This window comes from Bombina bombina, chromosome 6 (assembly GCF_027579735.1).
Source record: "Bombina bombina isolate aBomBom1 chromosome 6, aBomBom1.pri, whole genome shotgun sequence".
Taxonomy (NCBI): Eukaryota; Metazoa; Chordata; class Amphibia; order Anura; family Bombinatoridae; genus Bombina; species Bombina bombina.
Window position 1 is genome coordinate 530,194,472 of NC_069504.1, and position 26,653 is coordinate 530,221,124.

At 36.6% G+C, this 26,653-nt stretch overlaps 1 pseudogene; it reads left to right on the forward strand.

Annotated features, from left to right (window-relative positions):
- LOC128663230 (NAD(P) transhydrogenase, mitochondrial-like) overlaps nt 1-26,653 on the forward strand; it is a 402,446-nt pseudogene that overhangs the window by 105,523 nt on the left and 270,270 nt on the right.

Below are 26,653 nucleotides of genomic sequence, written 5' to 3' on the forward strand. Positions count from 1 at the left end.
TATTTAAAAAAGAACAAGACTTTGACAGCCAGACAAGCGAGATGGTCTCTATTTTTAGACCGTTTTAACTTTATAATTACCTATAAACCAGGCAGTCAAAATACTAAGGCTGATGCTTTATCACGTATAAACGAAAGCTTAACTCATGAACCACCTAATTTTACTATCCCTCCTGAAAAAATCATAGGCGTCCTGACCCCTATAGAACAAGAGGTTCACAAGGCTTTAAAACAAGATTCAATACCCCACCAAACTTGTGTTAAAGACTCTCAATCTGGATTGTACTATCATAACAGTCAATTGTATATTCCCAAGAGCATGAGATCATCAATACTCACACACACTCATGATGATACAATGTCTGGTCATCCTGGAATTAAAAAGACCATTGAACTAACCCGACGTAATTTCTGGTGGCCTGGCATGAACAAATATATATATGACTATGTATCAGGATGTGAAAATTGTGCCCGAAATAAATTAGTTCATAAGAGACCAATTGGTCTACTTACACCTCTGCCTATCCCAGATAAACCATGGAGTACCATAGCCATGGATTTTATTGTTGAACTCCCACTCACTCAACAATATAATACTATCATGGTAATAATTGACCATTTAACCAGACTAGCTCATTTTATCCCACTTAAGGGATTACCCTCAGCTATGACTACGGCTAAGGTATTTATCGATCATATAGTCAGACTACATGGTTTACCCTCCAACATAATTACAGATAGGGGAACGCAATTTACCTCATCCTTCTGGAGATCTCTGTGTAAATTGCTAAAGATTGACCACCTTTATACCACTGCTTTCCATCCCCAGACTAATGGACTCACAGAGAGACTTAATCAGACCATAGAACAGTTCTTACGATGTTACATATCACATCTCCAAGATGATTGGACAGTTTATCTTCCCATGGCCGAATTCACATATAACAATTCCATAAATACTTCTATCAAAACTTCCCCCTTTTTTGCAACATATGGTTACCACCCAAACACTATATCTCTTTCTAACAAATCTGTAAACTCTCCTACAGCAACTGAATTTACATCTAACCTCCACGAAAGGTTAATTGTCCTGAAAAGACATCTACATGAAGCCAAGCAATATCAAAAATCATATTATGACTTAAAACATCGTAAGGGTCCTGATTATAAGGTTGGGGACTTAGTACTTCTCTCAACAAAAAATCTTAAACTCAAAGTTCCTAGCAAGAAACTTGCGAATCAATTCTTGGGTCCATTTCCAATAGAACATGTGATAAATTCCAATGTGGTTAGACTTAAACTGCCAAAAGACTACAAAATACATCCTTCTTTCCATATCTCATTGTTGAAACCATTCCCAACCAAAAACCATCCTTCTTCTATTCCGCCACCACCTGTTATGGTTGATCATCAAGAAGAATTCGAGGTTGAATCCATACTGGATTCTAGGATACACAGAAATAAACTGGAATATCTCATTAAATGGAAAGGTTACGGCCCTGAGGAAAACTCCTGGCTCATTCATTCCGAAGTCCATTCGCCCCGATTGATCAAGTTCTTCCATAAGAAATATCCACTTAAACCTCACGCAGAATCCCCAGGGGTGATTCCCTGAGGAGGGGGGCATGTGATATCCCTTTAAATCTAAACCCTGCATTAGCACTTCCTTCCTATTTAAGGAAGTGCTTACCCATTAATCAGGGCCTGAAAATTGAAGTTGTTTCTCACTTCTCCTTGCTCCTCTGAGGAGCTACTTCCACATTGTGCATTTGTTGCATAACCTTCAGGTCTTTTACATCGCCTTCGATACCCGCTGGGTATCTACTTTTGCCTCTATCCTGACCGGGACCATCTTCCGGATTCATCCGCCAAACGGAACTTCTTTCACCACGCCGAAGTCGCGCTCACACCAAACAGACGCTGAACCTAAGAGCTGCAACTTACCTCTCAACCTGTATATCCAAAAGGCATTACCGCTCCCCACGCTTCATACCACCGCTACCGTTAAGATAAGTACCGCTCTCCACGCTACAATTTATTCATTCATAAAGGTTAAACCTTAGACACCATTGTTTGTTATTGGAGATTCCTATAACCTTTATTGTGATTCTCATCTGACTCAGTAGATTGCGGTTTGGTATTCAAGCTAGTATGTCTGGACTGTGTATATATTTTATTGCATGAAAGTGTGAGTGCGTGAAGAAATTACCTTTACTTTATCAAGCAGTCTAATCCTTTGCTTTGCTTTATCTGCTTTAATCAGCATTTACTGTTGCATAATTTTGTAACACATATGACTCTCTCTGAACTTAAAACTCAGTTACTCATAATATTTCCTGAATATTTATATATTCATACCTTAGTGAAGTTTCATAATATTCTATCAATTACAAAATTAATGACTCACCTTAAATAAGTAAGTTTAATAAATCATTTTCTCTTGCTTATTTTAAGAAAAGAGCAACAAAACCTTTATTTTTCCATATTCAAATCATTACACTATTAGATAACTTTTGGTTATCACAGTGTGTTTATATGTCTCTCTCTCTCTCTCTCTCTCTATATATATATATATATATATATATATATATATATATATATATATATATAGTGTATGTGTGTGTGTTTATGTATTTATATGTGTTTATATGTATTTAAAGACATATATACACATATAAACACATAAATACATATGTATACATACAGTATCTCACAAAAGTGAGTACAACCTTCACATTTTTGAAAATATTTTATTATATCTTTTCATGTGACAACACTGAAGAAATTACGCTTTGCTACAGCCTGTATAACAGTGTAAATTTGCTGTCCCCTCAAAATATCTCAACACACAGCCATTAATGTATAAACCATTGGCAACAAAAGTGAGTATTGCCTTAACCCTCTTGGGCATGGAGTTCACCAGAGCTTCACAGGTTGCCACTGGAGTCCTCTTCCACTCCTCCATGACGACATCACAGAGCTGGTGGATGTTAGAGACCTTGCGCTCCCCCACCTTCCATTTGAGGATGCCCCACAGATGCTCAATAGGGTTTAGGTCTGGAGACATGCTTAGCCAGTCCATCACCTTTACCCTCAGCTTCTTTAGCAAGGAAGTGGTCATCTTGGAGGTGTGTTTGGGGTCGTTATCATGTTGGAATACTGCCCTGCGGCCCAATTTCCGAAGGGAGGAGATCGTGCTCTGCTTCAGGTGTCACAGTATATGTTGGCATTCATGGTTCCCTCAATGAACTGTAGCGCCCCAGTGCCGGCAGCACTTATGCAGGCCCAGACCATGACACTCCCACCACTATGCTTGACTGTAGGCAAGACACACTTCTCTTTGTACTCCTCACCTGGTTTGCCGCCACACACGCTTGACACCATCTGAACCAAATAAGTTTATCTTGGTCTCATCGGACCACAGGACATGGTTCCAATAATCCATGTCATTAGTATGCTTGTCTTCAGCAAACTGTCTGCAGGCTTTCTTGTGCATCATCTTTAGAGGAGGCTTCCTTCTAGAATGACAGCCATGCAGACCAATTTGATGCACTGTGTGGCGTATGGTCTGACAGGCTGACCCCCCACCACTTCAACCTCTACAGCAATACTGGCAGCACTCCTACGTCTATTTCCCAAAGACAACCTCTGGATATGACGCTGAGCATGTGCACTCAACCTCTTTGCTCGACCATGACGAGGCATGTTCTGAGTTGAACCTGTCCTGTGAAACCGCTGTATTGTCTTGCCCACCGTGCTGCAGCTCAGCTTCAGGGTCTTGGCAATCTTCTTATAGAATAGGCCGTCTTTTTTTAAGTAGAGCAATTCTTTTTCTCAGATCCTCAGAGAGTTCTTTGCCATGAGTTGCCATGTTACATCTCCAGTGACCAGTATGAGAGAGTGTGAGAGTGATAACACCAAATTTAACACACCTGCTCCCCATTCACACCTGAGACCTTGTAACACTAACGAGTCACATGACGCTGGGGAGGGAAAATGGCTAATTGGGCCCAATTTGGACATTTCCACTTAGGGGTGTACTCACTTTTGTTGCCAACGGTTTAGACATTAATGGCTGTGTGTTGAGTTATTTTTAGGGGACAGCAAATTTACACTGATTTACAGGCTGTACACTCACTACTTTACATTGTAGCAAAGTGTCATTTCTTCAGTATTGTCACATGAAAAGATATAATAAAATATTTACAAAAATGTGAGGGGTGTACTCACTTTTGTGAGATACTATATATGGACATATATATATATATATATATATATATATATATATGCATTGGAGCCATTTGCAGTTAAGTAGATGAAAACATGAAAAAACATATTTATGCAATATTCATATTTAACCCCTTAATGACCACAGCACTTTTCCATTTTCTGTCCGTTTGGGACCATTTACATTTCTGCTGTGTTTGTGTTTAGCTGTAATTTTCCTCTTACTCATTTACTGTACCCACACATATTATATACCATTTTTCTCGCCATTAAATGGACTTTCTAAAAATAATAATAATAAAAAAAATTATAAAATATGAGGAAAAAATTGAAAAAAACCCACACTTTTTCTAACTTTGACCCCCAAAATCTGTTACACATCTACAACCACCAAAAAACACCCATGCTAAATAGTTTCTAAATTTTGTCCTGAGTTTAGAAATACCCAATGTTTACATCTTCTTTGCTTTTTTTGTAAGTTATAGGGCCATAAATACAAGTAGCACTTTGCTATTTCCAAACCATTATTTTTCAAAATTAGCGCTAGTTACATTAGAACACTAATATCTTTCAGGAATCTCTGAATATCCATTGACATGTATATATTTTTTTTTAGAAGACATCCCAAAGTATTGATGTAGGCCCATTTTGGTATATTTCATGCCACCATTTCACCGTCAAATGTGATTAAATACAAAAAATTGTTCACTTTTTCACTAATTTTTTCACAAACGTTTGGTTTCTCACTGAAATTATTTACAAACAGCTTGTGCAATTATGGCTTAATTTGTTGTAAATTCTTCTCTGGGATCCCCTTTGTTCAGAAATAGCAGACCTATATGACTTTGGCGTTGCTTTTTGGTAATTAGAAGGCTGCTAAATGCCACTGCGCACTACACGTGTATTATGCCCAGCAGTGAAGGGGTTAATTAGGGAGCATGTAGGGAGCTTTTAGGGGTAATTTTAGCTTTAGTGTAGTGTAGTAGACAACCCCAAGTATTGATCTAGGTCAATTTTGGTATATTTCATGCCACCATTTCACCGCCAAATGCGATCAAATTAAAAAAAACGTTAAATTTTTCACAATTTTAGGTTTCTCACTGAAATCATTTACAAACAGCTTGTGCAATTATGGCACAAATGGTTGTAAATGCTTCTCTGGGATCCCCTTTGTTCAGAAATAGCAGACATATATGGCTTTGACGTTGCTTTTTGGTAATTAGAAGGCCGCCAAATGCCGCTGTGCATCACACGTGTATTATGGCTAGCAGTGATGGGGTTAATTATGTAGCTTGTAGGGAGCTTGCAGGGTTAATTTTAGCTTTAGTGTAGAGCTCAGCCTCCCACCTAAAACATCAGACCCCCTGATCCCTCCCAAACAGCTCTCTTCCCTCCCCCACCCCACAATTGTCCCCGCCATCTTAAGTACTGGCAGAAACTCGGCCAGTACTAAAATAAAAGCTATATTTGGGCTTTTTTTTTTTTAAAGCATATTTACATATGCTGCTGTGTAGGATCCCCCCTTAGCCCCCAACCTCACTGATCCCCCACCAAACAGCTTTCTAACCCTCCCCCTCTGCCTTAATGGGCGCCATCTTGGGTACTGGCAGCTGTCTGCCAGTACCCAGTTTAGTAAAAAAAAGTTTGTTTTGTTCTTTTTATTGCCCTTTTCTGTAGTGTAGCTTCCCCCCCCCCAAGACCAACTCCCCACCCCTTCCAGAACCCTTAGATGATGATTGAATTTTTTTTAAATATATATATTTTTTTAACTTTTATTAACTTTTTTTCTGCAGTGTAGCGGTTCCCTCCCGCTCCCGCCCCGTGCACGCGCCCGCCCACCGCCCCCGTGCACGCTCCCATCAGTCCCGCCCCCGATCCCACCCCCCTCCACTCGGCACATCGATGGCCGCCCACCCGCCTCCCAGAGTTGCTCCCACCCACCAACGATACCGGCCACTGATGTCCGGTGCAGAGAGGGCCACAGAGTGGCTCTCTCTGCATCGGATGGCCAAGGGGGGTTATTGCAGGATGCCTCGATATCGAGGCATCAGTGCAATAACCGGAAAGCAGCTGGAAGCGAGCAGGATCGCTTCCAGCTGCTTTCCAGACCAAGGACGTACGCCACACGTCCTCGGTCATTAACTGTATTTTTTTTGAGGACGTGTGGGATCCCTCCTTAGCCCCCAACCCCTCGTTAAGGGGTTAATAAAAATGTTCTGTACATAGCAGAATATGTTCTATGGATTTCTAAATATATATTCCTATATGTATATATATATCTACATATAATGTATATACTGTATATAGGTATATATATATATATATATATATATATATATATATATATTGTACAAAAAACATTATATACAGTATATATATATATATATATATATATATATATATATATATATATATATATATATATATATATATATATATTCATATAAATATGTATTTATGAATAGAGCATGTTTTTGTATGTGAAAAACATTGGAATGTGAAATATTCATATTTTCTTGTCAGGTTAACGCACTTGAGAATTTTCGACCAGGTTTGCGAGAGAGAGATGCTTCATTGACTTTTATGGGGGAATACGTAAGCGCGCACACAATATTCTAAATTCTGCTTTTTTGCGCTCCTTAGGTTAGAGCGCAAGCAAAAACAGTTTACTTTCAACTCATAATACAAGCCTAATCCGAAAAGCGCAAAAATCTCACTGCTAGCGCAATTAACGCTTGAGTGGGAGCGTTAATTAGCACTCCACTTATAATATGGCCCATTATGTTTCTCTGTATAATATAGGAAGAAGTACATTGTAGATAGTTAAAGGGACAGTAAAGTCAAAATTAAACTTTTGTGATTCAGAGAGAGCATTGAATTTTAAACAGAATTCCCATTTGTTATCTAATTTGCTTTATTTTCTTAATATCCTTTGTTGAAGTGTATACCTAGTTAGGCTCAGTAGTAGCAATGCATTACTTGGAGCTAATTGCTGACTGGTAAATTGGAAAATTGTTTAAAATTGTATGTTCTTTCTGAAATCATGAAAGAAAAAAAATGTGCCTTTAAATGAGGCATGTGATTTCTTCAATTGCTTGTTTAGTTAGTTGTAATAAGTAGTTAATCTTTTGTTTTCTTTGGTCTTACATTTGGTTCGAGTGCAAAAAATAAATGAGATTTTAAATAAAACTGTGGATTATGGGTAAATGGTACATGTAATGTGATTATTATGTTTTGGAACTATGTGCCGGTTTATTAAATTGTTCAGACCTGAAATGTGCTTCAAATCTGTAGTCTGAGTCATTAAAGGAAGGGATTTTATTCTTGTAAAGTCTATGCTGGTTAAAAGGGAATACAAACAATTGTAAAAAACAAAAAAAACCTTGAAACCCCATAGTCTTTCTATTCTTAAAACAGATCATCTCCATATTGTAACGTTTGGTGAAAAGGAATCTTCTATATGTTAATTCTTATGCATTAAGTATTATGTGCAAGTCACATGTATTATATACTGGGTTTTTTTTTATAAATGAGAATTATCTTACCTCTTTGTTGAGCAATGTAACTTTAGAAAAAAAATAAGTTAATAATAATAATAATAATGGTAATACAAACAGTAATCTAATTAAAAGGGCATACAAGTTAGATTTCCTTTCTATAAATTAGACATGTGCATGGCGAAAAAATTTGGTTCGGTTCGGATCGATTCAGAATTTTTTGAAGTTCGGTTCGGATCGATTCGAATTCGGAAAATTTCGAATCGATTCGTTTCGGATTCGTTTCGGATTCAAAGAAATTCGGCTGGATTCGATTCGGTTCGATTCGGTTCGGAATTTCGGCAATTAGATAAGTGTTAGGTGGGATTAGACTAGTATTATACTGTATATTAGGTGTTAACCTAACATACTGTATAATACTAATGTAATCCCAATGGCCATCCGAATTTACGAATCGTTTCGATTCGGAAAATTCGGCAACATTTTAATTCGGAAATTCGGTTCTATCCGAATAGCCGAATTTTCCGAATTTCCGAATCGAACCGAATCGCACATGTCTACTTTAAATAACTTTTACATAAATTTACATATATATATATGAATTACATAGATTTTATACCCTTTTTTATTATGCAGTTTTGTGTTTTCTGCAAATCTTCCCCTTTGCCATGTTAACCAATCAGGGCACATGTGAGTAAATGCAGTGCACGTCGCACCTCCGTGTGCCCTTGAGTTGCAGCAAGATCACCATATGAAACAGTAAAAATTGACATCATGAACCCTGCAATAAGATGTATTTTTTAAATAATAAATAAGAGAACATTTGTTATAGTCTCATGTCTATTTACAAAAAACAACTCTAATTTTATGTTCCTTTAATGGTATATGGTTCAGATAGTGCATATGATTTTAAGCAACTTGCCAGTTTTCTTCTATTATCTAATTTGTTTTGTTCTCTCTGTATATTTTATTGAAGAAGATACCTAGGTCGGCTCAAGAGATGCTGATTAGTGGCTGCACATATATGCCTCATTTTATTGGCTCACCTGTTGTGTTCCACAAGCTCCCAGTAGTGCATTGCTTATTCAACAAAGGATACCAAGAGAATGAAGCAAATTCGATAATAGAAGTAAACTGGAAAGTTGGTTAATATTCCCTATTGGAATCATTAAATAAATGTTGTGCTGTGTGTCCCTTTTACTAGCCATTATTTTCTAATATAAATAATTATATACATAGCCTTATTTCAGTGTGACACTTTGTATTAATATTTTGCAGAACATTGTTTATCGAAATGGTCAAGGATAATGAAGATGTAATTAGTTTTAGGCACATCATTAATACGTTTTCACTCAGTTTAGCTTAACTGCATACATTTTTGTGTGAAAATTATGCTTGTCCTTATAAAGGCCAAAAAACCCTATTCTGTAGATTCTATTCAAAGTGCTTCCTATTAAGGGCTAGACGAGAGGAGTGGTAGTTTGCACTCCTGCACTAACTTCGTTAGACGGAGGCTTTTTCCATGTGTATTACAAGTTGAAAGAAAAACGTTTTTAAATGAGCACTAACCCGAAGCGTGCAAAAAGCTGAAGTCTGAATATCGCGACTGTGTTAACGTATTCCCCGATAGACTTCAATGGAGATCGGAAAGTGGGAAAAAATAATACTCAACAAGTCAAGCAAGTGTGCTAATAGGTCATGAAATATTAATACTTCAGATTCCAGTGTTCTTCACATAGAAGAATATGATCTATTTATTCATAAATATAAATATATATATAATGTTTTGAAACAGTTTATATATATATATATATATATATATATATATATATTACATATAGGTATAAATATATAGAGATATCTATAGGAATATTTATTTATAAAGACATAGAACATATTCGCATATGTAAAGAACACTGGATTGTGAAATATTTACAGTATATACAGAGGTAAACACTTTATTAAATATGAATATTGGATAAATATGATTTTATATTTTTTCAGCTACTTGACTGCAAAGGGCTCCAATATACGTCTATATATGTATACATATGTATTTATGTATTTATATGTGTATATACAGTATGTTTGTATATTCATATATACACATATAAATACATAAATACATACACATCTATACATACTGTATATATATATTTACATACATATACATATCTAGACATGTATTTGTATGTACATCTATGTTAAAGCCCTTTGCAGATGTTTTTTTATAACACCTGAGACCTCATATCTTTGAGCCCTTTTTTAATAATTGTATCAGACAGTGTTATTCTGGGTGTAACTGTACTTTTAAATGTATTTTTGATGTGCTTTGTACATCTTTTTCTGTTTCGTGTAACAGTTAACCAGAGCTCTGAAGTTGCCCTATTTTGACGTGCTTTAAATTCAATTGCGCTCAAGCTTTTTAAGACGCACAAAGGGGCCTATTTATGAAAGGCCTGTCGGACATGATCCTACATTGCGGATCATGTCCGACAGACCTCGCTGAATGCGGATTACAATACTCTCTCTGCATTCAGCATTGCACCAGCAGCTCTTGTGAACTGCTGCTGCAACGCCGCCCCCCGCAGATTGGCCGCTAGCAGGGGGTGTCACTCAACCCAATCGTATTCGATCGGGTTGAATTGCGGCGATGTCTATCCGCATCCTCAGAGAAGGCGGACAGGTTATGGAGCAGCGGTCTTTAGACCGCTGCTACATAACTTGTGTTTCTGGTGAGTCTGAAGGCTCGCCAGAAACACGGGCTTCAAGCTCCATACGGAGCTTGATAGGCCCCAAAACATCCAACGCGCACAAAGAGCTGCGATATACTCCTTACCGCTCGTGCACAGCAGTTAGCATGGCCCTCATAATCTAGCCCTAAACGAGCTATTGATTTACAGCATCATAAAGTAAATCTACTAAAATATATTAAAACAATTCTATCCCTAAAGCCTAAATGTCTAGTACAATGTATAGTGTCTATTTCATGCTCTTTAAATGTACCCGACTTGTATTTTGATAACCAAATGCCTTTAAAAACATGTTACACTAATTAAACATTTTCCAGACACAACTTGCCCCAAATGCTGGTGATTTCAGCAACTTTACTATTTAGTCTTTATCTTCGAAGGCACGCAGACCTTTTATTAAATCCAGATTTAAGTTCCTTTTGTCCACTTGTTTTCAATAACTGAATTTGGTGCATGTGTGTAGATCTGTAAATAGATCTTTAGCTCACAGATCCAACATATTGCAATAGCAAGTTTTAATGATACAGCTGATATGAGTTTCTAAAAAGTAATTTGAGAAAAACAAATGAACATGAATAACTGAACTGTGATTTTGCTTTCCCAGTTACAAGGCGGTTGTTCTCGCTGCTAATCATTTTGGTAGATTTTTCACTGGTCAGATAACAGCAGCTGGAAAAGTTCCCCCTGCAAAGGTGTGTTTCATATATTAAACGCTTCATGTAGTCGTTAATATGGCTTTTACACTAAATTAATAAATCTATTGCTTGTGAGTGTTAATATCCAAGATCAAATGTACCAAACCCTAACAGTGATGTGCACACATTTATACATTATATTGTAAACAGAAACACAGAGGAGCCAGGGGGTTTATTCCAATTTATTAGAAGAGCTTTGAAAAGGGCAGGTTTTGCGCAGGGTTTTTAAAATTCGATGCCATTCCAGTCCATTAGAATATTATTTTTATACATGGTTTTTATTTAGCAGAGTAAAAACCTTTCTGATACATGCCGAGAACCCTCACAAATAATGTTCAAAACACTTTTCATGTGATTTTTCTTTTTGATTTATCTAATTTAACAGCCTTGATGACTTGCAAATCCATTTTGACCTGTTCCAAACATAATTTCATGGCTGGTTTCCTGGTTTGATAAAAAGGTTAACAATATAACGTTAACCATGCAATTAAACAATTACATTTGTACAGAAAAAATGATTAACAGAATGTTCCTTTATAATTCAGAGCATTTGGGGTGTTTAAAAAAAAAAATTGTATAATAAAGTTATTATCATCAATATTAAATCAATTTTGGGTGCCATAGAAAAAGTCTTACCCCTGTGCAGTTGATTAAAGCAATCTCTTTCTGCTATAACCACTTTAACAACTACAATTTCTTACAATACCTAATAATCAATTGATGATAACCTTAGAAGATGGTCCCAACTTATATACCGAACAGGCAAGAAAATGTGCCCCTCAATGAAAATACCACCCTTATGGGCCCCCTTAATGCTTATTATAATACATCATTCTATAAAGAAGGTTAGGTTTCATATAATATTAACAGTATACCAAAAAAGGAAAACTAATAGAATATAAGGTTTGGATGCAGCCACCATTTGTTTTAACATATTTGTTATAACTTATAAATATAACTTTTTTTTTTTTTTTAATTTTTAAAAGGAGCTTTATTGAAAAATAAAGATATAAACATACAAGCATCACAACAATGTCTCATCAGGTTACAATATACAATCTCAATAACAGAATCTATAGTTCTCGACAGGCTATAAACGTCCAAAGTGATCTAATTCAAATAATCATTGTTCGAGAAATTGTCCGAAGCACAAAGCTCCTGTTTTCCACATTTTCTTAGATTTTCTTGCAGCATGTGGACTATTAAAACAATCCAAACTTTTGAAATAACATTAACAAGATGGTGCTCCGTAGAGCAGATACAACTTAAAAAAATAACTGTATAGAACCGCACAGAAATGTCAGATAAACAAGGCCTACCACAGGCGGCTGATACAATCTATAAGAAGAAAAAAGGGAAGAAAAGAAGAAGAAAGAGGGAGAGGGAGAGAGAAGAAAAAAAAAAAAAGGGGGGGGGGGAGATGGGGGGAGAAGGAGAGAGGTAAGGTTCCAGCAGCTGGGGGAGGAGGAGGAGGGTAAGGGGGGAGGGGGAGGGGACAAGGCGCCAGCGAATGGGGACCAGTTCCATCATGGCTCAAGCCATTCGGATTTCACCGTCGTTCCAAAGTTGGAGCAACAGTTCATGGGTGTCCAGCTTGCCTATACGGGCATAGTGATATCTTTCCAAGCATTATTTGTGTTATATATACAGTATATATGAGAGAAAGGTAAAACATTGTGAATTAACAGGAAAATAAAATATTTATGGTAAAATATTAATATACAATCATATAACCAATAGGCAGTGACACACCCAGATACCTTGTTAGAAAAAATATATATTTAGCTCCCTCATTACTTCGTAAATGACAATTATCAATATATTCCTTATATAGGTACTAATACTCTCATATATATACTATATACACTAACCCCTTTCTTATTACATTCCTGGTATTATTCCTGGTATATTAATCATAGAAACAGAGTACTGCTGAGCATATTTTGTAATAACTTGCGTACCTTTGTATTGCACAGGTATTAATAATCGGTGGTGGTGTTGCAGGCCTTGCTGCTGCCGGCACTGCCAAAGCAATGGGAGCAGTTGTCCGTGGCTTTGATACAAGGTACTCAGTTTTCTGCACTTGTGTAAAGACGATTAATAGTTCTACTTTTAACAGTCCTAATATGAGTAAAAGCTTAGTTATGTTGTTTTGTATGTATACCGTTTAAAACCGTGTTGTATCTATGTATATACCATGTGCGTGATACATGAGAGCATTACAGTCTCTCATCGATATCTCAAGCTCCAGTAAAACATTTTAGTGTCTTTAAAATGCATGCAAATATCACATAATACAGTGGTTTGGTGACTTTGGTCTGGTTTTGTAACAATGTGAGGAAACACCACTAAGGTCAGGGTTGGATTTATGTGCAAGACACGCATATGCATGGATCAATTGACCTAACTTATTGTAATATAGCACACAGAAATGAATTCATGGAGAGAATAGGGAAGCAAAAGGCAATATTTTTTATTGCAGTTGTCATCTTTCAGTGTGGCTGGAGACTAAGATGTCCTATATTTATTTTTAGCCATATCACTATTATAGGGATAGTGATTAAAATACAGACAGACAGAAAGACAGACAGACAGACAGATAGATAGATAGATAGATAGATAGATAGATAGAAAGATAGATAGATAGAAAGATAGATAGATAGATAGATAGATAGATAGATAGATAGATAGATAGATAGATAGATAGATATAGATAGATAGATAAAAAGATAGATAGATCTAGTCCTGTACTGCTTTTTGGTGTGAAAATGATAAAAAGTAATAGTAAATATATTTCTTCAAAAAAAGACAGACTTGTATGTATATGTAAATATATATATATATATACCTACATATATTTATTTATTTTATTATATTTTTTTAATTCCACTAAGTTCTGACATATTCAGATGCCATGAAATAGTTAAAAGTAACACTAAAATACTTCAGCTATAACCCCATTACAATGAGACGGATGAGGAAAACAATACGTTTCTAACCCACCTTTACAGCTGCATTGTTAAAACGAGACACACGCACACTGTCATTTCTTTATTATAAATACTAAGACATTTATTCAGATTTACCTTCTATAAAATGTTCTGCGTTGTGTAACAGGACAGTTGCAGTAAAACAAGTTGAAAAGGTTTCTGGAATATGATGCAATTGTTATAAATGAAATTATGAATAAAATTGATGCAAAATGTGTTCTTTTAACATCTCACCTCACCTCTCACCTCACCTCTCACCTCCTTATATTACCTTTCCCTAAGCTGCTGTTATTGCAACTTTTTTTCGTTCTCGTCATACTTCAACTGACATTATTTTCTCTGTAATTATTTTTTCCAGACCCCCAGCTCTGGAGCAGTTTAAATCCCTTGGCGCAGAGCCCTTGGAGGTGGACATAGCTGAAACAGGAGAAGGTGTTGGAGGTTACGCAAAAGAAATGTCCAAAGAGTTTATAGAGGCTGAACTTGCCCTATTTGCAAAACAGTGTAAAGAGGTTGACATTCTTATAAGTACAGCGCTCATACCAGGTACAAGAGGACCATGCCCAGTTACAGACTAAATTAATTCTGTTCTAATCAGACGCGCTAATGATGATTTTTCAGCAGCTCATTCAGAACCTACAATTTTGCTGGGGACACACAATAAAATGTTACTGTTTTCTGACTGAAGCAAAGTTATCTGTCACAGTAAAACCTGCATCAGTAACAACACAAGGTTGCAGAAAGTCAAATGTAAAGTCTATATACAGTATATCAGCAATTTATTGTATGTAGACACAATACATAGGGCTAGATTACAAGTGGAGCACTAAATTATTTGCTTGTTTAAGTGCATGCGATAATTAACCAGCCATTATAAGTAGCACTCAGAAAATTAACCATCCGATCTCTGGTTAATTTTGTAAAAGTGCCCCAAATGCCTTCAAAATAGAAGGCATTTTAGTTTAGTTTTTTTTTTTTAAAAAAGTAGCATTTTTTTAAATAAAAAACAACTGCACTAAGCAGTTTTGGGACTTTAAAGTTGGCGGGAGTGGGGTGATAGAAAAAAACCCAGTGCCTTTACATTGTGGTCTATGGGAACTGTGTGTTCCCAGTAAATATATATGTATATGCTTATATTATATTATAATTATATTTTTAACACATAAATATATAGGTATATCAGCATATACATATATATTTATAAATGCTGCGATACCTTATTCGATGCGCTTTAAGCATCAGAACGAGGCTCCCATTGGAGCCTATAGAAGCGCACTCTCCTGAGTGCAATGTTTCCCAGCAATGCGAACGCGAGCTCACGTTCGCATTGCTGTTACCTTGTAATACCAGCGCACATTAGCGTGCGCTGGTATTACTCAGTGGAGTGCAAATGGCCAATAGTGTTTGTTCTCATATCAAATAAAACAACTGATCAGACATTCCTAATTTAGCTGTGAGGTTTTTTTTCATATGGTTGTCTTAAGCAAAATATGACACTTGCAGTTTCTGATATTTCTTTAACAAGTAAATATAATTGTAAATATGTATGTTAAAGGGATTAAAGGGACATGTTATCTACATGCTAAATCACATAAAAGAGATGCAACTTATCTGTGAATAGCTGACTAGAAAATATCACATGAACATCTCTATGTAAAAAAGGAAGATATTATACCTCAAAATTTCCTCAGTAGCCACATCCCACTGTAGAGCAACTTTAAACATCCAATCAGAATGCTTGTCCAGGGATTTGCAAAGGAACATGCATCTGACGTGCAGGTACAGTCACTTTTCCCTCATCAGTATAAGAAAGTTTTCTATGACAACCTTCAAGATTATGGGAAAATCCTTCAGCTGTTATTTGCATTGTGAAAAAACCAAGAAGCTAATCAGCAACATTAGTGCTGCGTTTACCTCATAAGAGGTAAAAATATCTTTTTTTTTTTACAAAGAGCTGCTCCTGTGACATTTTCTAGTTAGCTTTTTAAATATAAGTGATTGGATAGCTGGTTAACACATCCCTTTAAGATATCTCGTGCACTACCTTCCCTTGGGCGGCTTATGCTGCAGGATGTCTTGTTCTTGTTGTAATAAAAGGTAAAAACTTAGTAAAGGGACAGCAAACTCTGTTGTGTATATGAAGAGTAGTGATGGGCGAATGTGTAAATTTTCGAATTTCGAATGTAGAACGAATGTCGATAAGAACGAATATTCTTAAAAATTCGAAAATCGAATGTTATTTACAGTTTTCAAATGTCACTTTTGAATTCGAATGTTTATAATTATATCGAATGTCCACATTCGAAATTTCGAATTTAACATTCTATTTAACAAATACTATTCAGAAGTTCAATAGTTCATGTGGTGTGGCGGGAATCTAATAAATTGATACATAAATAGATACAAATATATCATTTTGAATGTTTCCATATAGAATATTGCATAATTCAAATATTACATTTAAAGAAAAAGCATTAGAAATACTATTACAATCTAAATTCGAATTTTTTTAATTCAAATATTGCATAATTTGAATATTACATTTGAAGAAAAAGCATTAGAAATATTATTACAATCTAAATTCGAATTTTATCGAAAAGAATATTTTCGAATGTAATCGTAAAATTCGAAACCGAACATTCAAAAATCGAATGTTATAATGTTATGTAAACATTCGAAATTCGATTCGAACGAACGAATGTGTTAAAATTCGTGCCGTTTTTCGAATGTTGCGAAACATTCGCCCATCCCTAATGAAGAGCACTTTGTAACTATGGTAGAATATTTTTATGTGAAAAAAAGTTAAAATTTCTATAAAACAAAGAGTTGCCATGTTTGTGACCAGCTAAATTGAATATCTCCTGCTCACTGGAAAAAAATGCAAATATCACAACTTTTTTGGTGGACATGGTACATCCAATTAGCATAAAAACAACAACAAAACTTAAGCAGATAAACATAAGTTTTTTTAAAAAACAAACAGAAAACAAAGGCCTAGATTACAAGTCAAGCTCAGCATTTTAACCAAAGCATTTTTAATGCATCCGATATATAAATAGCAAACCCGATACTTGCAGTGGGAATCGTTAAGTAGCGCACTAATTGCATTCGTAGTGCAAGTGGGTTAAGTGTTGCTCTTGCTCAATCCAAAATACTACTTTTGCATTTAGCACATTTAAAAAACGGTATTGCCAGTTATCATTTGCTATTTTGCATTCAAAAACTTTGAAGGTGCATCTCAAAGAACTTAAAGGGACAGTGAAGCCAAAATTATGCTTTCATGATTCAGTTAGAGCATACAATTTTACACAACTTTCTAATTTACTTCTGTTATCTAATTTGCTTTATTCTCTTGGCATCCTTTGATGAAGGAGCAGCAATGCACTACTGAACATATTGGGCGAGCCAATGACAAGAGGCATATATGTGCAGCCCCCAACCAGAAAGTAGTATATGTGCTTTAACAAATTGTATGCTCCATCTGAATCATGAAAGAAAACGTTTGAGTTTTATGTCCCATTAACCATAAAATCCACTACTTGAGCTAATTTTTTTGATGTGGATTATCAGAAGGAAATAAGCTTTATAACAATAGAGTTTTCAAATGTAAATCTTTTTCTTTTTTTGTGTGCCAACCTTTCTTTATGATCTGCTTGTATCTGTGATATTGTTCAGAATAATACATCTCACTGTCATTTAATAGGAAAAAGAGCTCCAATCTTGATATCCAAGGATATGGTAGAGTCTATGAAAGATGGTTCTGTACTCGTTGACCTTGCAGCAGAAGCTGGTGGGAATATAGAGACAACCAGGCCTGGAGAGTTGTACATTCATAACGTAAGTGACTGTCCTATTAATCATCTCCATCTTTAGTTTCCCTCTGTTGCTCAACTAATGACATTAATAAGAAATGTATTGCTGTGACAACCTGTAATCACTAATATTTGCTTAACCCCTTGAGTGCTAACAACGACTCTGAGCCGTCGCAGAGTTTCCCACTCAGGTGCTAACGACGGCTCAGAGCCGTCGCTAGCACTCTCCCATCTTGAGGGAGATCTGGGGGCTCCCACCCGCTCCTACCCCGGTGATCAGGCCTGTATAGTGACAGGCATGCCGGGACTTCACATTATGCGTGGTGACATCACCCGCAACTATATTTAAACTTAACAATGTTAAGTATAGGAAAAGGGGGCATGCTGCTTAGAAGCCTGTATCTCAGGCATCTAAGCAGCTACAGACCCCCAAGACCCACCATTGGAAAGGGAATCACCTAACCTTTCCAAAAGTGTAAGTCTTGAAGATTTGCAAAAAGAAGAACAGCTTAGCACCCAGGTGGGAAAGTGCCTAGCACTCAAAGGGTTAAATACTTAATGTAGTTGAAGGGGTCGATTTATGAAGCAGCGGATGCTGCTTCTGACCCACTCCACTTCAGGTCCACCTGAAGTGGAAATTAAGAGGCAGCGGTCCTAAGACCACTGCTCCTTAACTCATCCGCCACCTCTGAGGTGGCGGACAGCAATCAGCCAGATCGAATACGATCGGGTTGTTTGACACCCCCTGCTAGCGGCTGATTGGCCGCAAATCTGCAGGGGACAGTATTGCACCAGCAGTTCACCAAAACTGCTGGGGCACTGATAAATGCCGACAGCGTATGCTGTCGGCATTTATCGATGTGCAGCGGATATGATCCACTATATCGGATCATGTCTTCTCGCACCTGCATAAATTGCCCCCGAAGACTGGATTATCAAAAACTCTCCAGTATCGAAAGAAATCACATAAAAACATTTTCTTTATATTTTTAGCATTATATTGTAATATATGTTTCTCTACTTCAAATCCAGAACCCTGCATAGCTATATTAACAGCTCTCAAGTAAAAATTTGCCTTTATAAAATTCTTTGCATGACCTTGTATTACTGACAAAACATAGAAACATAAATTTTGATGGCAGATACGAACCATAGGCCTAACAAGTTTGCCCAAAATTTCCTAAAGTTGAAGCTTATTCAGACCTCGATCACAATTTATCGGAAGCTGATTTTTAGCTACTTTTTGATTCAGTACAATCCCAATAGCACAATTTTGACTCTTTCTCACACTCGTAAACAGGTTTTAGGATGCTCAAAAAATGCCCTATTTACACAATGGAACCAAAAACTGCTTGGTGATCACAATACGTTTTCTACTCACTTTTCAACTAATTTTTGAGCCCCTGTTTTGGCTTATCGAATTCGACACACGTCAAGTCACTTGATAGGTCCTTGAAAGAGTTTTTTCTAATCTTATTCTTGACACTGCATCTATTATTGAAATCACGTTCACAAATGCTCGTTCCAAATTACAATTTCAATAGTAGCTGCACTGTGGTGAATGAGATTGGTTAGCGTACATTGAGGCTCGTACCTTTTAAGCACGTTTACAATTGCGCAGTTTTGTTTAAGGGACTTTTAGAAAGATACTAAGCAGCAAGGAAGCAGGGTCTAGATTTACAGTTTTTTTTAAGAAGAAAATCCTGTTAAAAATATATTTTAAGTGTTTTACACAGAAACTCACAGTTGCCAATTTGTGTGCAGTTCACGCCATGATGGAACCAGGCTTTTATCAAACAGTAGAAAACAATCTGATTTAAAAACAGCCCTTGTGAAAGTTGTCAAATGCTCGTATAGTGATAGAAAAACATAGCACAGTCTTCCCACACCAGCCACCTAATAGATGCATTTAGATGGTGTTGATGGATACGCATTGCAATAGTTAACTCTGAAAGCCGCGATTATGCGATCTCCTGTAAAAATTCTATTTTAAAGGGATATGAAACCCAAAAATGTTATTTTATAATTCAGAAAGACCATTTTAAAAAAGTTTCCAAATTAAGTCTATTATCAAATTTGCTTTGTTAACATGATATTCTGTGCTGAAGAGATATCTAGGTAGGCACCTGCAGCACTAAATGGCAGAAAAATAGTGCTGCCATCTAGTGTTCTTACAAATTGATAAAATTCTAGCAAAACTAATGCCATATAGTGCTCCAGAAATGGGCCAGCTCCTAAGTTTACATCCCTGCTTTTCAACAAAAGATACCTATAGAACACAGAAAAAAATGATAATAGAAGTGAATTAGAAAGTTTAGCATGCTTTATCCAAATCATGAAAGAAAAATGTTGGGTTTCATAGCCCTTTAAATAGCCTGTACTGTTTGTGATCACGCCAGTGCAAGTGAGAATTACATTCAGATATGAAATATAAAATCATGCCATTTGTAGATGTTGTTGTCCTGAAATGGCTATAGAAGTCTCTCCATCCTGCCAATATACATGTGGCATTTATATGGATACTGAGTGTAGAAAGGTGTCTTGGGATGACAATAGATGAATGTCACACATATAAATGAGCTTTGTCCTTGACAAGTGAAAAGAGCTTTTGTTTATGAATAGAGGTGTGAATAGGCTATTGTATATGTCAGAGACCTCACAGTTTCTATTTCAAATACAGACACTTAGCCCAAAAAGTCATTTTTAAGAACTTTTCTTTTGAAAATATGTTCATGGCACTGGGTTTTTAAATACTGATACGATATTGTATGGTGATCAGTCGAGAAACTTGACTCCAAATTCAACCAATAGGAAAATTAATTTTCGGGAGCAAATAGATTGTGATCGACCCCTTAGTTAGTTACCACTGGTAATGGAGAGACTGAAGAAGTTGGAGAAGCTGTTAACATAGAAACATGGATATTGACAGGAGATAAGGACCATAAGCCCAGGAAATCTGCCCATACTTCCTGTAAAGTACAATCTTAATTAGCTTGTAGGATAGCCTTATACTTAACCCAAGTATTTTTGTATTTACCATCTCTAATAGAAGTTTATTTCATGACATCCATAGTCTATGTGGAAAAAAAGTTTCCACTACCTACTGTCCTTCAAAATGAACCCTTGTTTTGTTGCTTTTCTTACAAATACTTTCAGCCTCAGCATTATTAAAGGAATAGAAAGGTCAAAATTTAAATGTGCATGGGTGTATTTCAATTTTAAATAGAAAAACATTTGCAATATACTTCCATTAACACAAATACTTCTAATAAACGTTATTACTGTTTTTCAGTGGCATATGCACATATGCTGTGAGGGCCTGTGCACATTACGTTTTCTCAGACATAATACACACCACCGGCACCGGCAGCTTTCTGAGCTTGAATACAGGTGCATAGGCCCCCACAGCATATGTGTTTTCCTTTTAAGTCATTTCCTATATTAGAAGGTTTATGTCACTTCTCTGCTGTCTATGCTCTAAGCTATACATATTTAGGTAATCAAATATTTCTTTGTACTTCAAACAGGAAATGTTTTTAAAATTTAGAATACATTTTAATGTGCCATCTCCCCTTGCCCATTTTGGTCAACATTGTAGTAATTTTTAGAAATATTGTTCTGCAATATACTCATTCAGCTGAGATTACTGATGAGCCCTGCTGTTGCATAATTGGTTGTGAAAAAAAGGGGGCGAGGCTGCACAATCTTTTGCTTGTGCACTGTTAACCATTGTCAGCAGCTGCTACATTGGTAGCCCTGAACACATGCAGACAGACTTCCTTCTTCACATGGACCTTGATAAATGTGGACCATTTTTCAAATAGCTGTAGAGTAATTTTTATAAAACAAATATTTGTAAGAGATAAAAACTCCCACTACAGAAGAGTGTTGCTACTACTATTTGATCATCTCTGGCTATACAATAATTTCTGCTCATGAAAAGGTTTGCTAGGTGTCCAGTATTGAACTGGGCAGTCAGATATTTCTAGCAGTTGTACAGTAAAATTTGACACACAAATATTCAGATTTGCTAAACCCTCTTAATAGCCATCTATTTCACAATACTTATATACATGGCTCCAGATACAAGTAACAGTGTTCATGAATATGTAACTTTTATATCCAGGTTTAAGGATCTCAGGGTTCTCAGTTGAATCCAGGCTTACACCCCTAGCAGGCCCATCTGGCCCTGCAATAAGCAGTGGTGTCACTATAAGGAAACCTCCTTCTGCCTCATGTCTGGCCCTATGTGTGCCCCCTGCAAAAAAGGACTTACAGTTTAAGTAAAGTGCATGGTTTTGACTTTAAGATATGGTGGCCAGGTTTCTAACTTCCACAGCTCTGCTGTACAGAAAAAACATGCCACCATATTTGTACAGAAAGGCTGCACAAGTGCCTATTCTCCAGTACAGACTAACTAAGAGGGTGGATAAATAACAGTCACAGATAATCAACTCTTCTTTCTTCTATATGGCTGCCAGTTAATTTTCTGATTATTGCAAAAAGCCAGAACGGACACTGTTGAAATGGGCGACTCTGCCACAGTCTTTGCCCTGGGGTCCAGTTAGGTCTAGTTACGTCCCTGCCCAGGTGGCTATATTTGAAAAGGAATTAGGCTTTGACATCTCACTGGAAAAGACTGGAATGAAGAGAGCATAGTAGAACAACTGGTTAGTAAATCTAAGGCAGACAAATTCTTGCTCTATGCATTACTTTTCTCAGTAATACTAGCACAAAAAATGTAAAGTCAATAGATAGGCCCTGTTTATGAAGCAGTGTAAGCAGCTTCTGATGCAAGTCCTTGAAGACAAAATGGAAGAGCCCAATGGAATAATATCGTCAATCCTAGATACATACAGGGGACAGACAATTGGAAACTCACAAGGATGTTGGCACACACAGTGCTATCATCGGCAAGCCGAGACCTCTAAGTCGCCCAGCGGACTCACTCCCAGAATCAGACAGCCGGCCATGTGATGGTTCGCATGCCTATGCGAGTCGACCTCTCCAGCCGCGTCAGATAGAATATCCAGGGGAATCAGCCAATACGTCAGCCCAGGTTGAAAGGAGTGTGAAATCCGGGGGAATAACCCCGATCAAATACTCGGAACAGAGCAGGGATATATATAAAAGTTTTACTAAAACTAGGCTTAGATATCCATATATATTACTGAGAGTCTAGTTATTATCACATGGTAAGCAAGTTTAAAAAAACGGAGAGGCAGAGCTTCTCCAAAGGACCCCTGACGCGCATTTCACAAATGTTTCTTCTGACCCCCTCTGAAGTAGCGTTTGTGAAACGCGCATCAGGGGTCCTTTGGAGAAGCTATGTCTCTCCATTTTTTTAAACTTTCTTACCATGTGATAATAACTAGACTCTCAGTAATATAAATGGATATTTAAGCCTAGCAGTTAGCCTAAAATAATAAAGATAATTAAACCTTAGCGCTCGGATTGTAAGGGCTTATTTGATATAGATACTTATTTACTGCTGGCTGTGACTATTCCAGATTACACAAACTGGATGGGAGTTCTAGTGTTTTTTCTGGTTTTAGTGTTTTTAATTTTAGCTCAAGCCATTTGTGTGTATGAGAATTTATTTTTCTCTTCTTTTTGATATTTTTTCAATAAAGTTAATAATGTGAACGACATTTGAATCACTACTAGTTTATCTAATTTTTCTAATTAAACAGAGTAATGATTCCATAACGCAGATCCAAGCTACCTATACTTAATTGTATAACCTATTACAATTACTCTGTTAGTTGTTACTTGTCCCTGGCTCTGACTCTGTGGCAGGAAGTCTTAATAAATACATATCTCAAATTATCTCTTACATTATAATATTATATGTCTCCTGTTTACTTATACTCTGCTTTCCCCCCACCCTGTATTGTATACATAAATGTCAATCTCCCTCGATCTGGGACTCCAAGCAAGATCTCACCTCAAGGAGTTTCAATGATCATAAGAACAGTGAGGAATCAGCCCAGAACTACACGGGAGGTTCATGTCAATGATCTCAAGGCAGCTGGGACCATAGTCACCAAGAAAACAATTGGTAACACACTACGCCATGAAGGACTGATATCCTGCAGCGCCGGGAAGGCCCCCCTGCTTAAGAAAACATATGTACAAGCCCGTCTGAAGTTTACCAATGAACATCTGAATGATTGAGAGGAGAACTGGGTGAAAGTGTTGTGGTCAGATGAGACCAAAATCGAGCTGTTTGGCATGAACTCAAATCACCATGTTTGGAGGAGGAGGAATGCTGCCTATGACCCCAAGAACAACATCCCTACCATCAAACATGGAGGTGGAAACATTATGCTTCGGGGGTGTTTTTCTGCTAAGGGGACAGGACAACTTCACTGCATCAAAGGGACAATGGACAGGACCATGTACCTTCAAATCTTGGGTGAAAACCTCGTTCCCTCAGTCAGGGCTCTGAAAATGGGTGTGGATGGGTATTCTAGCATGACAATGACCCAAAACACACGGCCAAGGCAGCAAAGGAGTGGCTCAAGAAGAAGCACATTAAGGTCCTGGAGTGGCCTAGCCAGTCTCTAGACCTTCATCCCATAGAAAATCTGTGGAGGGAGCTGAAGGTTCGAGTTGCCAAACGTCAGCCTCTAAACCTTAATGACTTGGAGAGGATCTGCAAAGTGGAGCGGGACAAAATCCCTGCTGAGATGTGTGCAAACCTGGTGGCCAACTACAAGAAACGTCTGACCTCTGTGATAGCCAACAAGGGTTTTGCTACCAAATACTAAGTCATGTTTTGCAAAGGGTTCAAATACTTATTTCAATCATTAAAATGCAAATAAATTTATAACTTTTTTGAAATGCATTTTTTCTGGATTTTTTGTTGTTATTCTGTCTCTCACTGTTCAAATAAACCTACCATTAAAATTATAGAATGATAATTTTTTTGTCAGTGGGCAAACATACAAAATCAGCAGGGGATCAAATATTTTTCCCTCACTGTATGTAAAATTGATAAAGGAAGAGACTGTTTGGGTCTGGGTATCCCTATGTAGTAATTGAATCATACTCAACCATTTTTCATGAAAGATTGAGTCCCTTTTTTTTAAATCTGTTAAAGTATAATTTTGCTCTATAAGCAGTTGAGTATGTATTTTCTAGTCTTAAAGCAAAAAGAGATTTCATTTTTTTCTCTCCTGTTCCTACATTGCAGATATCTTCTGCTTCATTGTCTGTTACATAAATAATAGTAGAAGGGTGGCCCTAAAATTTTATAAGGTGCAGATGGCCCAATAGAATATTTTATTTACAAGTGGGACAATGTCTTTTATGATTTCTTCAGTCTATCTTATATATGTGAAAAAAAAAATCTTGTATTGAAAATCTTTTTGTTTGCCCTCTTCCTAAATGTGATCAGAATCTACAGCCAAAAAATATTGGCTTCACATAGAACTGACTTGGCAGCAGCAAAACCCAGATGGCTTAGTCTGGAATGCACATTTATAAACTATTTTTTCTCCCTGACAAATCTGAAACTGCATCTGTATCAGGAACTTGTAATTTGGACACCACCAAATATTCAAATAGTAACTTGCTTGACATCAAATTCTCATGGTATTAGTATCAAATTAGATTGATCAACCGCATTAATGTGTTTTTCTTTCTTACTAACAGGGAGTTGTGCACATTGGTTACACAGATCTGCCAAGCAGAATGGCATCTCAGGCCAGTACCCTTTATTCTAACAACATTGTGAAGTTATTAAAGGCAATAGCTCCAGACAAAGAATATTTTTATATTGAGCCAAAAGATGAATTTGACTATGGAACCATTGATCATGTCATTAGAGGATCTATGATAATGAGAGTAAGTCTTACAAACTCATCACAAGCATTTCCGCCAGAAACACAAAACTTTCCTCTTTCAACTATGAAGTGCTTTCCCTTTTATGGAAATAGTAACCAATCCAACATATTCACCACATGTTTATATTCACTAGTTATGAGGCAAGAACAATATCAAGCAATTTACTTTATATAAGCCTAAAATGTATGTCTTCCAATCTTAAGGAAATACCATTGTTTCTCAAGTAGTTTCACAGGGCAATGTAAATAAATTAATTATAAAAAGAATGAGCAATTATAAATGTGGTACTGAATAATCAATCCTTTGTGCTTTTTTGACTGATAATTTGCCTTTTGAGCAAAAATTGGCTATACAATAAAATGCTTGTTTTTCTGGGTTGAAATGTAGTTAATAACAGTAATAAATGGATACAATTGTAACAGGCAATGTATTTATTCACACTAGGAAGGTAAAAATTTATTCCCAGCTCCTCTGCCAAAGACAGCTCCACCTGCTGCACCTGCGAAACACAAAAGTGTGACAGAAATAGAAGCAGAGAAGAAGGCATCAATCTCTCCTTTCAGAAAGACTATGACATCAGCAGGGATTTATACAGGAGGTATTATAGACACATGGTTTCATTTATTTCATTTATCAATTGTAAATATTATGTTTATTAGGGTTGAGTCAATAAAGCAATGTTTTTGGATACTTAATACTAATAACTATATTGGATCTTCTGTACTCAATACCTGATACAGTGCCAACGTTTCCATATACAGATAGCTCATTTTACAACGTTCATTTACACTGATTCACAACAGCCATTACAGCACTGGCAGCATACACA